A 19,149-nucleotide genomic window follows, 5' to 3' on the forward strand; every position below is an offset into this window, starting at 1 on the left:
TCTCTTCCGATTTTATCCTCAATTTTCTCTCTTTTTTTTATCACCTCCATTCTAATTTTGCATTCTCTTATTTAACCTCATTTCCCCTACTCTTCACCCCACCCGCTCCCTGTTTTTGTTCCTCGTCAGTGTTCCTGTTCTGTGATCTTGTCAGTCCCACTTCCTATCTCTTTCCCTATCCCTGCCATATACACACGCATCTTCCTTCTAACACACTCCAGTACCGTTGTGGTTTTTTTCCCACTCTGGCAAATCTCTTTTTTCTTAAACACACTCCTTCACATACTCTCTACTTCACATCCCCACACACATTGGCTCCTCCATGGTCTAACAAACACTTTCACATTCAGATTCTCTTTTACTGTTTAAAAGGCACACACTTCTTTACTGTTCCACATGCTGTCACTCACACATGTGTACAACATCTCTCTCTCTCTCTCTCTCTCTCTCTCTCTCTCTCTCTCTCTCTCCCTCGTTTTCTCTATTCCCTATTTCTTCTCTCTTCCCTCCCTCCATCAATTTTCACTTTTTCACTTTTACTTCTTTTTCTCACTCTCCCTTCTCCCCACTTTTCCCCTAAGCTTGAACATTGAAATGTTTTTCATTAATGAATATCCATAGCCTGATGCTAGCGCTAAGCAACACTGCAGAGTGAGCTTCTGGATACCTTTTCTCTCTTGTGAAAATATAAATGGATGATCAGCAGTACTTAGATCTAAACAAGGCTAAACGCCCTTATTCCTTCTTTTCCCATCGCCCTCCCTTCTCCCCCCTGACACCCCCACCTGATGTACACCTCAGATCTCCCTGAAAGATCTTCTTTCTCTCCACTGGGTGGTAGTTGGCTTCTAAGAGTGGATTGCACAAAATAAGTATACATGGCATGGCTAAGTGAAAGAGTGGGATATGTTTCTGTTTGGATCATGTAACATATTTTAAATTTAATAATCTGGGATTTGGGTGTGGTATATGACTTACAGTTTCTGAAACATGCTTATGAGTCCAAATTTGTGTGGAATACTATGATAGTATCTAATATGCACTAGTAATGTGCTTTTATGCTATATCTTCTTATCTTTGCTGTAAACACAGAAAGCCACTGGTATATACAATAGTAATGCATACTTTTTTTTTTATAATCTAGTAAAATACCTTTTCATTGTTGGTAAAAGCAATGGATTCTTTGTCACATAGAGGTTATAAATTAAGCCCATATTTATGTTCTTTATATTAAGTTTGTTTTAAAAGTTTGAACAATAGTGGTAAGGATGACACACTATTTTCAGAGGCTATAAACATATATCATGGGAGTTATAATCTATATGTAGAAGCATATTGCTTATTTGTAATGAGTATGAATACTTTCAAACTAAAAAATTTGCTAGAATGCTTGTCTTTTGAGGATATATCTTGGCATTTTGCTTCTAATGGATAACCTAATAAATACTATGGCTAATTAAAATAGCTGAACCCACGTTTTGCTTCTAGGAGACCTATGGCTAGTTTGCTCATTGCTTCATTACTAAAGCTTCTCTCACAGTGGGGAGGATATCCTCCCCGTGCTGTTGGTGTGGTGCAGCCCTTGTTTACTTACACGTATGCACCGTACCTCACCCCATCCTGCTTTTCCTATGTTCTGACTTTGTAATATCTTATTTTAGGGAACTTTTGACTTTTAACATTTTTAAACAGACTAGAATCTCTGTCTTTTCTAAATGATATTTCTAAGTAGAGTGTGTTTAAAAAAATAAAAAGTCTTTTTTTGTCATATGCAATAGAAATCTGAGCTGCATTACTTTTTATCCAAAGTAATTTGCTTATAGTAATTCTAGAATTCTCTAGGGAGCATCCTTTTTTTTTTTTTTTTACCTTTTTTACATTGTCCATGGATTTTTAACTATTTTAGCATATATAATTACAAGAAATTCTCAGTTATTTTTCTTTATTCTCTCCTGCAATTGGTATTGACTCTATTCATAGACAGAACTTAAAGACTAATTGAGTGTAAGTCAGGTGACATATTTTTCATCAAAAGTAATGTTACAGAGATATATGGTATGTTTTTGCTTTGCATATTTAGAATCGTCTTTGATGTTATTCTGTAACTCATTAGAAAACAAAATAAAATAAACAAAATTTACCCTCAACTATAGACCCCCCCAATTAAAGTACAGAAATCTAATGCTCAAGATAATATTTTACTGAATTACATTATATCATTTATTAAGTTTTACACAATGTACTCCATTTTTCATCTCACACATTCCTCAAGGTGTCTCCAGTAAAAAGCAGAGTGGCACAACAGTTATCAAATAACTTGAAGAGCCAAAGGCCTGAAAGTGCAAACATGTCAGTCAGTGACTCTGTTGCTTGTGGTTACGTTAATGAAACAGAAGTTTAAAGGTCAGATATTACATTTCTATCTCCAAAGTGCCACAATATCTGTTTTAGAGAAAGAATAAAAAAGAAAAAGAAAACTTTCCTTAACTCGTGTTATAATGTAAAAGGGAAATACATTCTCTGGCCCACTACCTATATCTTATAATTTATAAACCATCTTCTCTGTTTAGCCTAAATAGAGGACTTATCATGAAATTTCATTTACTAATTTTAGCATTCTTATCACTTTAACTTTGTCTTTTAAAGTTAGTAAAACAATATATTAAATGTCAAAATGTCCATTTCTTCTAATAATGTTATGCACTGATAAAACCTCTGAAGGATTCACTTGAGCTATTTGGACCTTCTTGATAAAGTATTTAATGATGCACCTACTCAATAGTGTAACATTTGGTATCTCTTACTTAAACTTTGGATTCAAATGAATGTGTGGATGTCTAGAATATATTGTAATTTGTTACAAGCACAAATTCAACATTCATTAATTTCTTAAAAAGTGACTTTGATTGCAACTGCATTTATATGTATTAGTGTTTTATACTTAACAAAACTTGTTAAACTGTATATGGAGAAATTAACTTTTTTCCCAGTCTTCATATTGCATTTTGAAGTACGTGGAAGATTTGAGTTAACGTTTCATGGGGCCACATAGCAAAGGACAGGAGGTGATAGAACCATATTGACTACACTTCAGAATCTAGTATTTCTAGATGTGGAAAATCAAGGAGAACATAACTCAGCTCTGTATAAGTACATAAATTTTGGATGACTTTTTAAATATAGTTTTACAGTTGTGTTAATGTGAATAGATTATTTTATTCTTATCTTATTAACAAACACAGTTATGTTAATATGTCCAAAATGTTTAATATTCTTTGGAACAATACAAGGAACATGGTCATTTACATCCTGCCAGTGTCTGAACATTTTTAAAAACACATGTCATTTTAAGGTAATTATTTACATATGTTCTACTTCAACTCATCTGTATGAATTTTGCACATTTTAAGTCACCTTCCTGATATGAATTCAAAATATTCTCTTCTGTGCTTGTCATGCTTTAATCAAAGGAAAGGAGAGTCATTTATGTGACATATTTTACATGAGCAAAGTTGAACACAACTCTGTTAAGGTAGTTGATTGAAATGGAACGTATATGAGATCCTAATATGGTATTGTAAAAGGAGGAAAACTTTTGCTTAATGAAAAAACATAGAGCACATTTCCACAGAAGGTACATCCATTTGAAGACACAAAACCTCTATAAGTGGATTTATAACTGGATATGACAAGTATTTATTACTTCTCAGCCTATTTGTCCTATACATTTTCCTTTGATTAAGTTATGTTAATTTGTTTTATTTGGATGCAAGAAAGTAAATGATTTATGTATGAGAATGGAAAATTACCAATAGCAATAGAAATTAATTATGCTGTACTTTCAGAATACCATTGAAAAGTCTCATATTATCTGTTGAGTCATCCCTACACATTCCAGGTACATTTTCAAGTATATAGATATTTCACTTTTGAAACATTAAGGCATTATTTTAAAACCTATATGCTTATTAAATAGTGCCATTGAACAAGTATTTAAAATTCTGATTTTTTTCCTTCTTTAAAAAAAGAAGGGGTGATAAATTGCCATACTGAGTTAATTGGAAAAATGTGTTTCAGAATATGGAATGAATTGCTACAATATTACCTGTTGTGATTTTAGAACTCTTGGAACACAAACATGTTAATGAAGTACTTACTTTAAATAGGTTGGCTTTGTAATTAAACTGCTCATGAAATAAATTAATTCTGTATTTCCTGACTTCTAAAGAGTTTCAAGAAATGTTCACAGCCTACAGGTGACAGTTCTGGGCCCAATTGACCAGATCCAACCTTCAGCCTTCTGCTGCTCTGGGCTGTTGGAGGTAGATGGTGGAGCTAATTCCGCAGCCATATTTCTCAGTCTGCCAGGTCTTCAAGCTGCAGTTGGCCAAGAATAGGTAGATAGTTTGGGGAGAACGGAGGACATAATGAGCTAGAGGCCAGAGTGTTTGTTTCTTCCCGCCTTCATTGCTTTGGGCAATGTCCAGCAATGTCTCCATCTCCCACTGGAACCTCTTTGTTCCATCTTCCACCCCATAACTGGCTCTTGGGCTTCTGTTTATGCCTCATCCATTTGTTCTTTCATGCTAGGAGCAGTAATGGTTTCCTGCTGTTCTAACTGCTGGGTTTGGCTTCTCAGCTTTTCCATCCCTTTGTAATCAGCTCCCTCCATTAAATTCCCTCTGTTTTAAATATCCAGGATGCTTTAAGTTTTTCTGGTAGAGTCCTTATTGATACAAAGTGAAAAGAAATGGTTTCAGTGATTTTAATTATATTTGATTAAATTACTACTTCACCCAATGGCACCATAATGCTGCTTGCTAGCATTGGATATCAACACTGGGGGATATTACAAACAAGAAAGATGGATAGTTGTTTGTTTATATTTTTCCATACCCAGATTATAATGAGAATAAAACAACTATGTAAGTATTTAATTAAATTTACAATTGAATAAATAATTTTAGTGAAAAATATGTAATGTTGCTATGGGAGGGAAAAATAAAGAAGTTGATGGATATATATTAGCAAGATTCAATAATACTATATCTTTTCTTTCCTTTTTTTTTTTTTTGACTGAGCAAAAGAGAACCAAGGCTAAACTCTGCTTGTGGATATGTGATCAAAATGCTGAGATAATTCTTACAGTTTTGCCTATTTAAATCAATAGGAATTAAAGGTCTTTCTTTTATGTAGCTTAATACCCAAGGAGTTTTCAATTTCTTATGAAAAATATGACCAAAATGATGCCCATGTTTCAAGTACCGAAGTATTTGACCACTGTAGAAATTAGTCTCTCAAGCCATTTGAATCTTCTAATTAGAAATCAAATCACTTTTCTACCATATCCTGTTCAAATTAGCATAAATTAAGACATTATGGACATCACATAACTTATATAGAATAGCTAAGGGGATCTTCATTAGTGGATATTTTTGTTTGTTTGTTTGTTTTGTTTTAATTTACTCTCCCTCTTAACTGACTATTAGATGATGTGGTGACTTTTCCCCTAACTTCTTCAAAATACTTTCTGAAAGATATTTGTTTAGGTGCCTGGCTCCAATATAAGCAAGTCCTACTTTTTGGTACATTTTCCCACACTTTTACAGGAAAGTCTTAATTGAAACCATCATTTATGAAATGACCCTCTCTCAAAGATGCTCAAGAAAGGATTTCTGAATTGGGAGGGCAGTAGCTAATTGATCTCTGCCATTCCATCTTTCTCAAAGTTTTGCTGATCCATTATAGATTATCATTGATGCTTGATAGGTATAAGAGAAAATTATGTATACTGTTCTATTTTCTCTGAGCGGCATAACATTACCTGCCTTTTGGCTTTTGTAAAGGAAATTTTAAATTGGGTAACATGCTCTTTGATTAGGTGTTTGATGTGTTTCAAATTCATCAACACAAAAAAGAACTTCCCATACTACTAGGGAGTAAAATCGAACATTTTTCTACATGGTTATAATCATTACCAGATTGGATTTTAATTAATTCACCATATTTAAAATGTGGTTAATTTAAAAGATATTAAATGTATTTAATAATAGTACTATTTTTTGATCCTTTTAAAAATGTACTCTCTGTTCTTAGCTGTATTAATTTTGATTGACAAAACACCTGGGTTTCTAAGCGCTACAACTGTTGTTCATCTATCCCTAGGGCCTGAGCAGATAACTCTGCATATATCAGGCTGACATCACTATTTTTAATTAATGACTCCACTGAAGGAGAAATGAAAGAATAAATGTATTTGTTCTTTAGTTCATTAATTGTTTCAGATTTTAATAATTGTAATATCTGTCAGACTGTTGGATCTGCATGATTATAGTGATTAAGCACTTTTTTATTGAATCTATATATGAAGAGCCTCTGCCTTAAGTAATTCCTGCAAAAGTTCTAATTCAGGGATAAGACACATTGGAATCATTCAGTGTCTTTAAACTGTAGGATACAAACTACAGTTTGTCTTGAAGAAAAAGTATACTAAAAGTATTTTTAAAATAAAATGTATTTAATAAGAGTAAAAGGCATTATATATAATAAAGGTAAGTTAAGTATTGTTTGATTAAGCTTTTATGGTGTGTGCATTTGTGTGTGTGTTATATGAAGATTTTAAATGTGTATTTCTCACTGAGGGTTTCAGAAGAAAAAGTTTGAAATGCAATGGTATAGTTATTGTAAGATTTTGAGATATAATTATAATTTTAAGAAGACCAAGCTTTTAAATTATATAGGAAGGTTTTTGCTATTTGCAATTATAATCAGCAGATAACAAGAACAGTTCAAAACAGCAAAACATTTTTTTTTCTGTTTCTATCTCAATGCCTGGAGCCTCCTCTTCCTTTCTCTTAAGGTTTCAATTAAATAAAATCAATAAAAGTAAAGAGGTAGAGAGAATTGGCTATTTGCTATGGATGAAAAGCTTTCAATTGTGAGAAGTAGCTACACACCCCAAACCAGGGCAGAACTTTTGTATCGTTCCAATGTCTTCCAGAGTTAGGGCAACAGTACTTTATAAACCACAGGGTGTTACAGCTGATAGAATTTTAATGTGGTCATATGGCTTTGATTTATAACGTTGGGGAGGTTATCTATTAGCATAGTGGTTTCTAAGCCATATCAAGTTCTGAATCCTGAGAGAGGACCTTTGATGCTCTTAAGCATCCAGCTGGCATGGGAACTGGTCTTTTAATCACTTTCTCTAGGAAAAGGGGAATATAAGAAAGCAAGACTTTGGCAGTGTTGCCAACATTAAGTGTTGCTCTTTTGAACAGAAGCCAATATATGATACTTTCTGGATAGCTGGTAATTTGTTCAATTTAAGAGAGATGTTTATAACCCTTTTCAATCCAGAACTAAATTATTCTTTACCGTATTTCACTAAGTCATTTGGACACAGGTTAGTGCCCATGCTCATGCTACAAAATAAGATTTCTTCAAAGCTATAGCTCCTGCCATAAAGTATTGAAAGGTTTGGCTGATCTAAAGGTCCATGGGAAAAAATGTGTTCTGTTGTCTCCAGAAACTCCTTTCCTCTCATGGAACTAAATTAAATTTAGAGATATTAAAAGGATTTAGGAGATATTGTGAACATAAGAGCTGTAATCAGAAGGCAAGAGAGTATTGCCTATATATTCTCTCCAGTAACATTACATACCATTGTATTGGGATATTAAGTGAATAAATCAAAGGGGTCATAAAGTTTTTCTAATCTTATATATATATAATATATCTTATAGGCGAACATACTTAGATATATTTTATTTGTGAGTAACCCGTTTTCAAATTAATGTCTAGGTAATTGATAAGCTGAATAGAAAATGGCATTTCTACTGTTTAACATATTGCTTGACATATTATTAGTGCTCAAAACCTGAATGCTGAGTAGGAATTGAAGGAAGGGGTAGGAAGGGAAAGAAGGAGGATGGAAGAGATATAAGAATGTTATGCTATATGAATAATTTCTAATAAAATCACCTCACTGTGATGACAAAAAATTAAGCCCACAAATTTTACTATATGGAATAATTATAATAAAAAAATAAATTTCAGTTCAAACAATTCATTGTATAATTGGAATAATGTTAGACCTACATCATATTTTACACTCAGATATATGTCTGCCTCCAAAGTTGCTGGTACATTTATGTTTATTATAAAAGATAGATAGTAGCTCTATATCTTGGCCTGCAATGGGATCAGGGACCAATGTTTTGTAATATAAGAGGAATTTTTGTACGTATAAATCTTTGAATAATTGCTCACTTGTCTTCTTGAGAATATGTCATTAATCAATGTTTTGGTCATATGTCATTAATATGAAATAGATATAAGGAATTACTTTTGCTTATGCACAGAGTTTATCATTTATTTTATTTTTTTAAAATATATTTTATTGATTTTTCACAGAGAGGAAGAGAGAGGGATAGAGAGTTAGAAACACCAATGAGAGAGAAACATCGATCAGCTGCATCTTGCACACCCCCTACTGGGGATGTGCCTGCAACCAAGGTACATGCCCTTGACCAGAATCGAACCTGGGACCCTTGAGTCCGCAGGCCGACGCTCTATCCACTGAGCCAAACCGGTTTCGGCAGAGTTTATCATTTATTATAATTGCTTAGTTGCATTGAAAAACCCATCATGCTTTGAGGTAGCCAGAATAGAGGTGAGGGGGTTTGAGCTTCTATTTCTCTGCTTACTGGCTATGCAACATGAACAAATGCCTCAACCTCACTTAGTACCTCCCTAGCAAAATGACATGGATGATGTGAGAAATGCTTGTAAAATGCTAACCCAGTACCTACTACATAGTAAGCACTCAATTTATATTTATATTAGCTAATGATTTTGTGCTTCTTTTATTTTCCTGATATCAATCTGAAATTTGATTACTGACATGGTATATTTTTCCACATTTATATCACTGTGCCAATTATATGTGAAATCATTATACTTATTTGTTGAATATATATAAATGTTATTTTAAAAAGTGACATTTGATAAGTAGTTTCCTGGGGTGTCAGATGGTGAGCCCTGATTCAATAAAAGAATACAAGAAAAATTGAAATAGAGAAGTTTATTACTCACAAGTCCGGTAGGACACACATGGCATGCCCCAAGGGCCACACAAGGAGTTCAAGGCCAGATGCAAGCAGAGGAAGTGGCAGGATCTGGGACATATGCCTTTATTAAGGTCCTAGGAGGAGTGCTTCCTGATGAAAATTGAATAGGTTGATTCCAACCAGAGAGAGAGAGAGAGAGAGAGACAGAGAGAGGAAGAGGAAGGTGAATATCTAAGGGAAGAACAAAGGGAAGGCACACGAGGAGAGACTGGGAGGCTAATTTCAAGGACTGCTGGGGAAGTGATATCAGGCACTTAAATGTACCATGATTCTTCAGGTGATTATCTAGGGTATGAACTGAAGGAAGGACTGATGCTAGTTCAAGGTCCCTGCTGGCCTTTTGGCCACACAAAACGAACGCTAAGGCAACAATAGCATGGAGCTAAACTCTTGACATTTTATATTTCAAAGAAATCGGAAAGTCAAAACACACCAAAGGAGGTTTTAATTATTAGGGTGCAGACCAAGACCACTCAAATAGCACTAGAACCATAAATTTTATGCTGAACAGATTGATGGTGTTGTAATTAAATTACCAGAGGTAAAGCATTACTGTAACTGGATGGTCATAGGAAGTATGAGGACTGAAGAAGAAATGAGAAGAGACAGAAGAAAGTACAATGGAATGGCAGTGAAAGAGTTAGAAGGTGAAGATTAATATTTGTGACAGAGTGTAGAATGGAAGAGGTGATAACTGATGACAACATTGGAATAGTTCATATAAAAGCGATAGAATTTTTTTTAAAAAGTACTGAATTTATTGGGATGACATTGATTAATGAAATTTTATAGGTTTCAGGTGTATAATTATGTAATCTGTCATCTGTATACTGTATTGTGTGTTCACCACCCAAAGTCAAGTCTCCTTCCATCACTGTTTATCCCTCCTTTACCCTTTCTCCCTAGTAATCAACTATACTATTGTCTGCATCTATGAGCTATTGGTGTTTTATTTTTATTTTTTCTTAGTCACTTCACCTTTTTCTCCCAGCCCACAACACACCTCCCTTCTGATAGCTGTCAGTCTGTTCTCTATCTATGAGTCTGTTTATATTTTGTTAGTTTGTTTTGTTCCTTAGATTCCACCTATGAGTAAATCATATGGTACTTATCTTTCCCTGACTGGCTTATTTCAGTTAACATAATGCTCTCCAGGTCCAGCCATTGTTATTGCAAAAGGGAAGATTTCCTTCCTTTTTGATGGCTGAGTAGTATTTCACTGTGTAAGTGCACCAGAGCTTTTTATCCACTCATCTGCTGATGGACACCTGGGATGCTTCCAAATGCTGGGTATTGTAAATAACACTGCAGTGAATATACTGATGCATATATTCTTTCAAATTAATGTTTCAGGATTCTTCGGATATATTCCCAGAAGTAGAATGGCTTTGTCATAAGGCAGTTCTGTTTTTAATTTCATGAGGCAACTCCACACTACTTTCCACAGTGGCTGGGTCAATCTACACTCCAACCAACAGTGCAGGGGGGGTTCCCTTTTCTCCACATCTTTGCCAACAGTTGTTATTTTATTTATCGATGATAGCCATTTTGACAGTTGTGAGGTGATCAAAACATCACGGTATAGATATAAGAACAGACATATAGATCAATGGAACAGAATACAGAGCCCAGAAACAAACTTATTTCTGTATAGTCAATTAATATTTGACAAAGGAGACAAAAATATACAATGGGGTAAAGATAGTCTATTCAATAAATGGTGCTGGGAAAATTGGACAGATATGTACAAAAACCCAAAACTGGACCACCTTCTTACACCATATACAAGAATAAACTTAAAATAGATGAAAGAACCTAAGTGTTAGACTGGAAACTATAAAAATCCTGAGGAAAAAAAACATAGGCAGTAAAATCTCAAACATTTCTTGTAGCAGCATTTTTTTTCTGATGTATCTCCTCGGGCAAGGGAAACAAAAGAAAAGTAAACAAATGGGACTGCATCAAGCTAAAATGTTTTTGCACAGCAATGGAAACCATGAGCAAAATGAAAAAAACAACCCACTGAATGGGAGAACATTTTTGCCAATAATACACCTGATAAGGGGTAAAGAACTAATAAAACTCAACATCAAAAACAAACAATCCAATTAAAAAAATAGGCTAAGGGTCTGAATAGACACTTCTCCAAAGAGGAGATACAGATGGCTAATAGACGTATGAAAAGATGCTCAAAGTCACTAATCATCTGAGAGATGCAAATTAAAGCAATGAGATATCAACTACCATCAACACCTAGATTAAAAACAAATAGCCAACTGTGAATTGTAGATGGGACAGCAAATAATTATTCAGGATTAACTATGCTTTTATGACCCTTATGACATCTCTATGTTATGCTGAAGACAATAGGGTTCAGAAGCAGACTGTATGGGCCAGAATTTTCTATCTACTGTATATTGCTATTTTATCCACAGACAATAAACTCAGTAGAAGCTCAGAAAATATGAATGCTTGTTATAATTCTGCATATTTTCTAAGTGCACAGCAGAATGATTTAAGTTCATAATCAAGTTACAACTCTGAACATTATGATTCATATTCAGAACTCAATGAGTACCTACTATATATGACATACCATCACAATAGTATGCAATAAGGTATTGCTTTTCTGGTTTCATAGCCAAGTAGAGTCCCTAGGCCTGGCCAATGATCAGGGCAGATCTGTGGGGTGACTGGCTGGGCAATCGGAGGGCCCTAGCTGGCACCCGCCTTGGCCAGCCTGGGGCCTGCGGGCTGGGGGCAGCTCCTGCATTGAACATCTGCCCCCTGGTGGTCAGTGCGCATCATAGCGACTAGTCATTCTTCAGGTCATTCTGCTGTTTGGTGGATTTGAATATTAGGCTTCTATTATATAAGATAAACACAGGCTTGGAAAGGTAAGGTAATGTGCCCTAGGTAGAACAGGTAATGGCTGAGCTAGAATTCAAATCTAGGTCCTTTTATCCCAAACCTCGTGACTTTTCTATGCTTTTCACTAAGAGAAGATCAAAACTAATGATAAATTTATTGCTTATCCAGTTATTAACATTTAATAAGTACCATATGAATTTTAAAATACTGCTACATTCACAATGATAAAAATCAAGAATGCATTATATATTTAAGGAAATGTTAAATTATTTTAAATGAGATTAAGTACTTAACATATATTAGATAGTAATAAGCATTCACTAGATTGGAAAACAGTGAATTAGCGAATTCTCCCCCCTCCCCTTTTATTGAATTCATTAGGATGACACTGCTTAGCAAAATTATACAGGTTTCAGGGGCACAATTATACAGGTTTCAGGGGCACAACACATCATCTGTACACTGTATTGTGTGTTCCTGACCCAACATCAAGTTTCCTTCCATCACCATTTATCCCCTTATACCTCCTCCAGCTTCTGGGAAGTCACCACACTGTTGTCAGTGTCCATGAATTTTTTTTAATCTTTTTCTTTTTTTCTTTGCTCAATCTAAAACTATATATAGTTACCATATTATTGTCCCCTAGAAGTTACCACACTGTTGTCTATGTCCATGAGGTTTTTCTTTTTTTCTATCTAAAACCATATATATTCTGGAAAAAATATTTCATCTAAGATGATTTCATCCCTAATGATTATAAGTTACTGGTGATACAAGAGAAAAACAACTTCAGCATCATTTATAGTTAGGCATTATACGTTGGTTACTTTGATGAATTCTCAAAACAACCTAAATTTTTTCTACTTTATAAGTGGAGAAACAATCTCATAGAAGATGAATAACTTTCTGAACTTTAATACAGGTAGTAAATGACATAACCATAATTTGGTCCTAGACTTGTGTGTCTCCAAAGCCCATGCTTATTATTATTATTTAAGATGCAATATTTCCTGAGGCTTTTTGTATACTGTAGTTATTAACAAAAAGGAAAAGCTCTAGGTTGCTCGCTATAGTTCTCCAAGTCCTCAGTTTAATCATTTGTGAATTCTGGTATACTTTAAATTCAACCTGTGTTTTAAATAGTATTGGGTAGTGTAAAGAACTTATGTTTCACATTTTACTTTACCATCTATTGGCTCTCTGGTCACAAGCGAATTATTTGTTTTATAAGAGACTCAGTTTTATTGTTGGTAAAATGGAAATACTGTTAGCTACTCCTATACTGTACGTATTGTCAATTTTGGTAATAACATATGTGAACGTGTCCTAAGTGGTATTCAGCACACAGTTGACAATGTCAATGTCTTTTCTCTTTACCTTCCTCATCCATCCTTTCATATAGCTGTAACTTATGGCCAGGACTATCTAGTTAAAGGGATGGTTTCATGTCATATTGTGTTTTCTACATTATATTTGTTCTCTAATAATTTCTGAGGCCCACCTGTTTTTCATTCAAGGCAGCTTTCTTTGAAAAATAGAGAGATAATCAGAACATGTGATGACTATCTCATTCAGTAGTTTTTATTTCTTGGACTCATTTTTATTTCATCTGAAATGATTTGCCTTCTTACTGTCCTCTCCTTAATACTTTTGTACATGGATTTCCCCCTAAATTTGTCAGTTTTTGACATATTCTGAATGTTCATGAAGAGTATATTTTCTTTCAGTTTCTTCTGTTGGCCTCAAAACCTTCTTGCCAACATTATGTGTTCCTCTAAAGTCATACACTTTTCTCAGTATACTTGAATTATCATTTTTCTTGGTTGGGATGGTAATATATGTAATGAACCCTTCAAAATTTCCACCTGATCCTCTGTTTGACCATCAAAGTAAACAATATTTGAAATTCTTCTGCAAAGAATTCTTCATTGAAATAGCCTATCTGTGCTTTTGCTACTTCATTTTTAAACTATCCTATGCCTCCTAACCTCAATGGAATGAATGACACTTCTATCTAATTTCAATAATTGAAGAGCTGATTTTCTGACTTTTCTTGGGGCATTCTAAAATTTCTCTTCATATCTGACATATTAAATCACTTGGTTTCTGGTAAGCAATATCTAGACTTTCCTATATCATATGACTTTAAGTACAAATTACATATTGTTTATATGGAAAAATCACTAAAACATACATTGTTGTAAATTTATTTATTTACATTAAATTCCCTACCTTATTTCACTCTCTATCTCAAAACAAGAAATTACCAGACAAGAATGAATATCTATTAAGGCTGGTTATCTAGCCAATTGCACAATTAATTTGGGAGATAGAAAGTCAGAGAGAGATAATTCTTTGCAGAAAGAAATGCTTACATAGCAGTTGTTCAAGGAATATAAAAATATTCAAGTAAAGACAACTTTAAATTATCAGGGTGTATTTATTTTTGTCTGTTTTGATTAGCTACAGTCTTCAACATTTTAAATTATTTAAATATTTAAGGTTGCTTTTATAAGCATATACTATTTAAATTTGGCAATAGATTTTCCTTCTGTTTTTCATTTTTAAAATGGTTTAAATGTATTATGTAAAAGTGGGGGCCTTGCATAATTTCTACCCAGCTTTATCTCCAGGGCCAAAGTGGTGCCTGAACCAACACCTGGTGCTCAGTTAGGTTTTAGTGACAGAAAAGATAGAAGTTGGGTGTTTTGTTTTTTTTCCAATTGTTCCATTTTTAAAAAAATTATAGGACTTCTTTGTGTTTAACATGACAGTGTTAAATATTCATATTACCAAATATTTAGTTTTATCAAAACTATTTTTCTTGGATTTTTTTTTTCTGAGAAGTAACTCTTCACATCACTGTTCTGCACAATATAGTTTGAGAAACATACATCCATTAGAAGGTTTGAGTAATAAATTTTATTCTAAAAATTGATCAAATTGAAAATATTTTTAGCACATCATGCTAAGTGCCAAAATCACAATGTTGCTCTCCAAGTTGGTTATTGATTTAAATGAGGACAAATATAAATATGTAAAATGGTGATGCAAAAGCTGTATATCACCATAGCCATCAATTTAGGATCATATTAGTTCTCAATATTCCTTGTTTACTTTTGAAATCTCTGTAAAACATAAGTTTCCCCCCTTGGATAACAATAGTCAAATACTTTTATGACTTACTTGTGGTCCTTCTAAAATACATCTCACTGTTTGAAACGAAAGTCATAATCTTATAACTGTATCAGTTATGCTATACTTATAACTTACAATCTTTCTGAATCATTCAGAAGAATATGTTGACATGTTCAAACATTTTATTTTTAAGCTTCTGCTTAAAATTGATCATTTTTAATCCACCATGATTGTTATTTATTTATTTATCTTTATTGTTGAGAGTATAACAGATATCCCCCCAGTTTCCCCTCACTGCCCCCCTCTACCCAGACATCGCCCTGTGCCAGGCACCAGAATTGTTTTGGTTATATTTTGCTTCTAGGATATTTTTTATAATTCTTTCCAGAAAGGAATGCAATTACCCAATCTGCATACAAATATCAGTTTTTAAGAATCTTTGCTCTCTTACTGTATGATGAAATACTGAATGAAGTGTGAAGTTGCGTTGAATTCCAAAAAAATTCATCTGAAATTTTATTTTACAGTTTGAGCAACTTTTTAAATAATGTATATTTCATCCACAGGGTATTTCACTGGGGCGAGTTAGTTTGAGGAGTACTTGACAAGGTAACAGGATCTTAGTGTACAGTGTTATCTCTACAATCGCACTGCTTGGTTTTGAATCACAACTTTACTACCATGTAAGCGTGACTGGACTAATTCCTTACTCCCTGTGCAGATGCCCTGATCTATAAACAGGCGACACTAATAGTGCATACTTTATAGAGAGTTGTTATAAGGATTCACTTTATATAAAACTTGTGAATTACTTAAAACTGTGACTGGTGCATAGTAAATGCTTAGTAAATATTAGTAAGTTATTACATGCTGTTTGCTAATATAGATCATATAATTTATTGGATGAGGATAAAGTTTCTGTTTGAAAATATTCTTCATACTAGTTGGACTTACCAATAGATAATCAAATCTTGATTTGGGGTAAAACCAAGGATGAAGGATATATTTATATAGTTTTTAAGCCCATATGTTTCAAAATCAGACCAATGTAGATTCATTTACTTCCTAGATATTGGGTGTTCAGGCAGTTCACTTAACCTCTCAAAAACATGGTTTTGTTATCTGTAAAATGGAAATGAATCTGTACTTCTTAGAGTTGCTGTGAGGATAAAAAGAGGACATTTACATAAGGCAGTTCATTATGGGATACAGTATAAGCAATTGATAGATTTTTTTACATTATGATTATTATTATTTAACTTCATATTATAGCTAATTATTTCAGAAAAATATTTTATTTTATTATTTACTTATTTATTTATTATTTATTTATTTATTTATTTATTTATTTATTTAATTGATTTTTTTACAGAGAGGAAGGGAGAGGGATAGAAAGTTAGAAACATCGATCAGCTGCCTCCTGCACACCCCCCACTGGGGATGTGCCCGCAACCAAGGTACAGGCCCTTGACCGGAATCAAACCTGGGACCCGACAGTCTGCAGGCCGACTGAGCCAAACCCGTTAGGGCCAGAAAAATATTTTAAATGAAAAAAAAAAAGCAAATCGACAAAGATAAAAATCATATGTGATATGTGAAAAATTGGAAGAATTGCTACTGGGAACTGAGGAATAAGAACAATAAAAGAGATTAGTGATAACAAAAGATAAACTTTGCCTGTATTGCAATTTTGTCTGACAGAACTACGAAAAAGAACCATTTTATTTGTACCTCATTATTATCAAAGAACATTTATTAGGCTTACTCATGTTCGTGCTCTTGTACTGGCCCATTAAATAACATGATACCCTTTAAAAGGATATAATGAGGTGTATTCTGTCTATGTATAACCTCCCTTTCTGTAATAGGTTTGATATATGGAAAAATGGCCCCATGTTGCTGTGGAATATAATCAAATACTACACCTTTCTCCTCTTATTATAAATGAGACAAAACTCTCCCTCTACTGCAAACTTTAGCTTGATTAAACCTAGTTATAAAATAATTTGTTTGGTTTTGTCATGGTTCAGATCACATGATATAAAGGCAGAAATAAAAATAATTCAAAAATGTATAACAATAAAGGGCTTGGAAGTCAGCGGAAAAAGGTCATTATATTTTATATTGACATACACTTTTTAAAGAACTTCCATAATTTAATCTTTCTTGTGATCCTCAGAAAGAGTCAGCATAGGGAGAATTTTAAGAGATAAAATAACCAAGGTCATGTGGTTATTTATTTAGTAAACAACTATTGAATAAACATCTTAAAATGAGATATCCTGGCACCTAATCTGTTTTTATCATGAAACTAAAAAGGTGATAGGTGAATTTTAATGCATAAAAATACATTATGATTTAACATATTAGATTATTTTCCAATTATAGGCTAATTTCTCAGTATTCATTATCTTTTCTGTAAACTTTGAGGCAGAGTTTGCAAATGGCTAAGAACCTTCTTTCTATGCATTTGTACCATGTTTGTTACAAACATGTATTACATATAATAATTTAGTCACAATACCTATAGGGCCTCAGGGTAATAGCTAATTTTACTTCAGAAATGCCTATAGTTATTTATGTACAATGTATTTCTTTTTTCTTTTGGAGAGTTTTGTCTCATCTGTAATAATGATAATCTTAATGAAATCAGAGGCCCCGGGTGTGGGAGGCTCAGCAGATGTTCACATGCACACAAATAGCCATCCTGTTCCTCTAAAAGCCCCGCTGGAATTGCTCAATCTTGGCACCACTGATGTTTTGGTCTGGTGAATTCTTTGTTGTGCGTGCAGTCCTTTTGGTGAGGAAGTTTGCCAGTATCCTTGTCCTCTAGCCACTTGATACTAGTAGCCCCCATCCCTCTGAGTTATGATTCCCAAAAGATCTCTCTGTATGTATTGTCAACTGTCCTCTGGTAGGCAAAGTCACCCCTGGTTGAGAGCCAGTGAATTATAGCCCAGTGGTCCTTGATTCATTGGCCTCAGTTTAAGAAAACCCACATAAATGGAGACTTGGGAAGGATTTGGAATATTGCGGAATATCTGTGACTTACTGCTATTCTTAATTTAGTATTCTTTAAGCCTTTTCCATCACCTTTACCGTAAAACAATTACAAAAATAATATTTTTTCTAAATTAGAGAATTTTAAATATGGCTTTTCTGCTAAAAGCGTTCAGTGATTTATTTACCTGGGGGAAATTATTCTTAACTATACAACATTTTGATTTTCATTCTTTATGGGCCTAAGATATCTAGTCTTCACATGCTTTGATTCCAAGTGAAGAATGATTAGGCGACCATTGTACCCTGAGATTAACATCTCTGGACTGGGGACATGAAGGCGGGAACAAGAGATGTGCACCAGCGAGTAGGAAGGAGATACTGGAGGTTAAGTTGCCTTTCCCTTTTTACACTTTGATTTATTTGCAATAGAAAAATGTCTACTCCAAAAAAAGTATGGGAATATAAATCTCAAAATATATGGAGGATGGACATATGGGATATAAACCAATATGATATTATATGTGTAATTTATATTAATATTTTAATAAAAACAGTGATGATAATCAAGTGTTATAATTTGCCAAGAACTATGTAAATCAACTTACATATGTATTTATTTTTTTTTAATTCACTGTTTATCCAACCTTGTAAGTTAAGAAATATTATTATGAGCTATTCTTTTTCCATTTGCTTAAAGAAAATACAGATAAAGACATTAAACTACAGATCTTAGTTTGTTTTTAAATCTGGGTTTGGTTTACTCTAGAATGTATTTAGTTAACTACTTCAATACATGGATTTTATATGCATTCCATTTTCATTATATTTATTTTTAATATAAATTCAAGTTTGATAGTTAAGCTGTATTATTCATTTAACCAAAAATTTGACTAAATCAGTAAATAAAAACTAAAAATTTTGTTTATGCACAGAATCTATATTCTAGTTCATACATAAAGTTTACCTCTTTTTTTTCTTTTTCTGTGAACTGCAATAATGAAATAGA

At 33.5% G+C, this 19,149-nt stretch overlaps 1 protein-coding gene across 1 annotated transcript in view; it reads left to right on the plus strand.

Annotated features, from left to right (window-relative positions):
- Nucleotides 1-19,149, plus strand: part of NEGR1 (neuronal growth regulator 1) — an 888,615-nt gene that overhangs the window by 867 nt on the left and 868,599 nt on the right. The window lies entirely within an intron of this gene.

The sequence above is a fragment of the Cnephaeus nilssonii genome (assembly GCF_951640355.1).
Source record: "Cnephaeus nilssonii genome assembly, chromosome: 7".
Lineage (NCBI taxonomy): Eukaryota > Metazoa > Chordata > Mammalia > Chiroptera > Vespertilionidae > Cnephaeus > Cnephaeus nilssonii.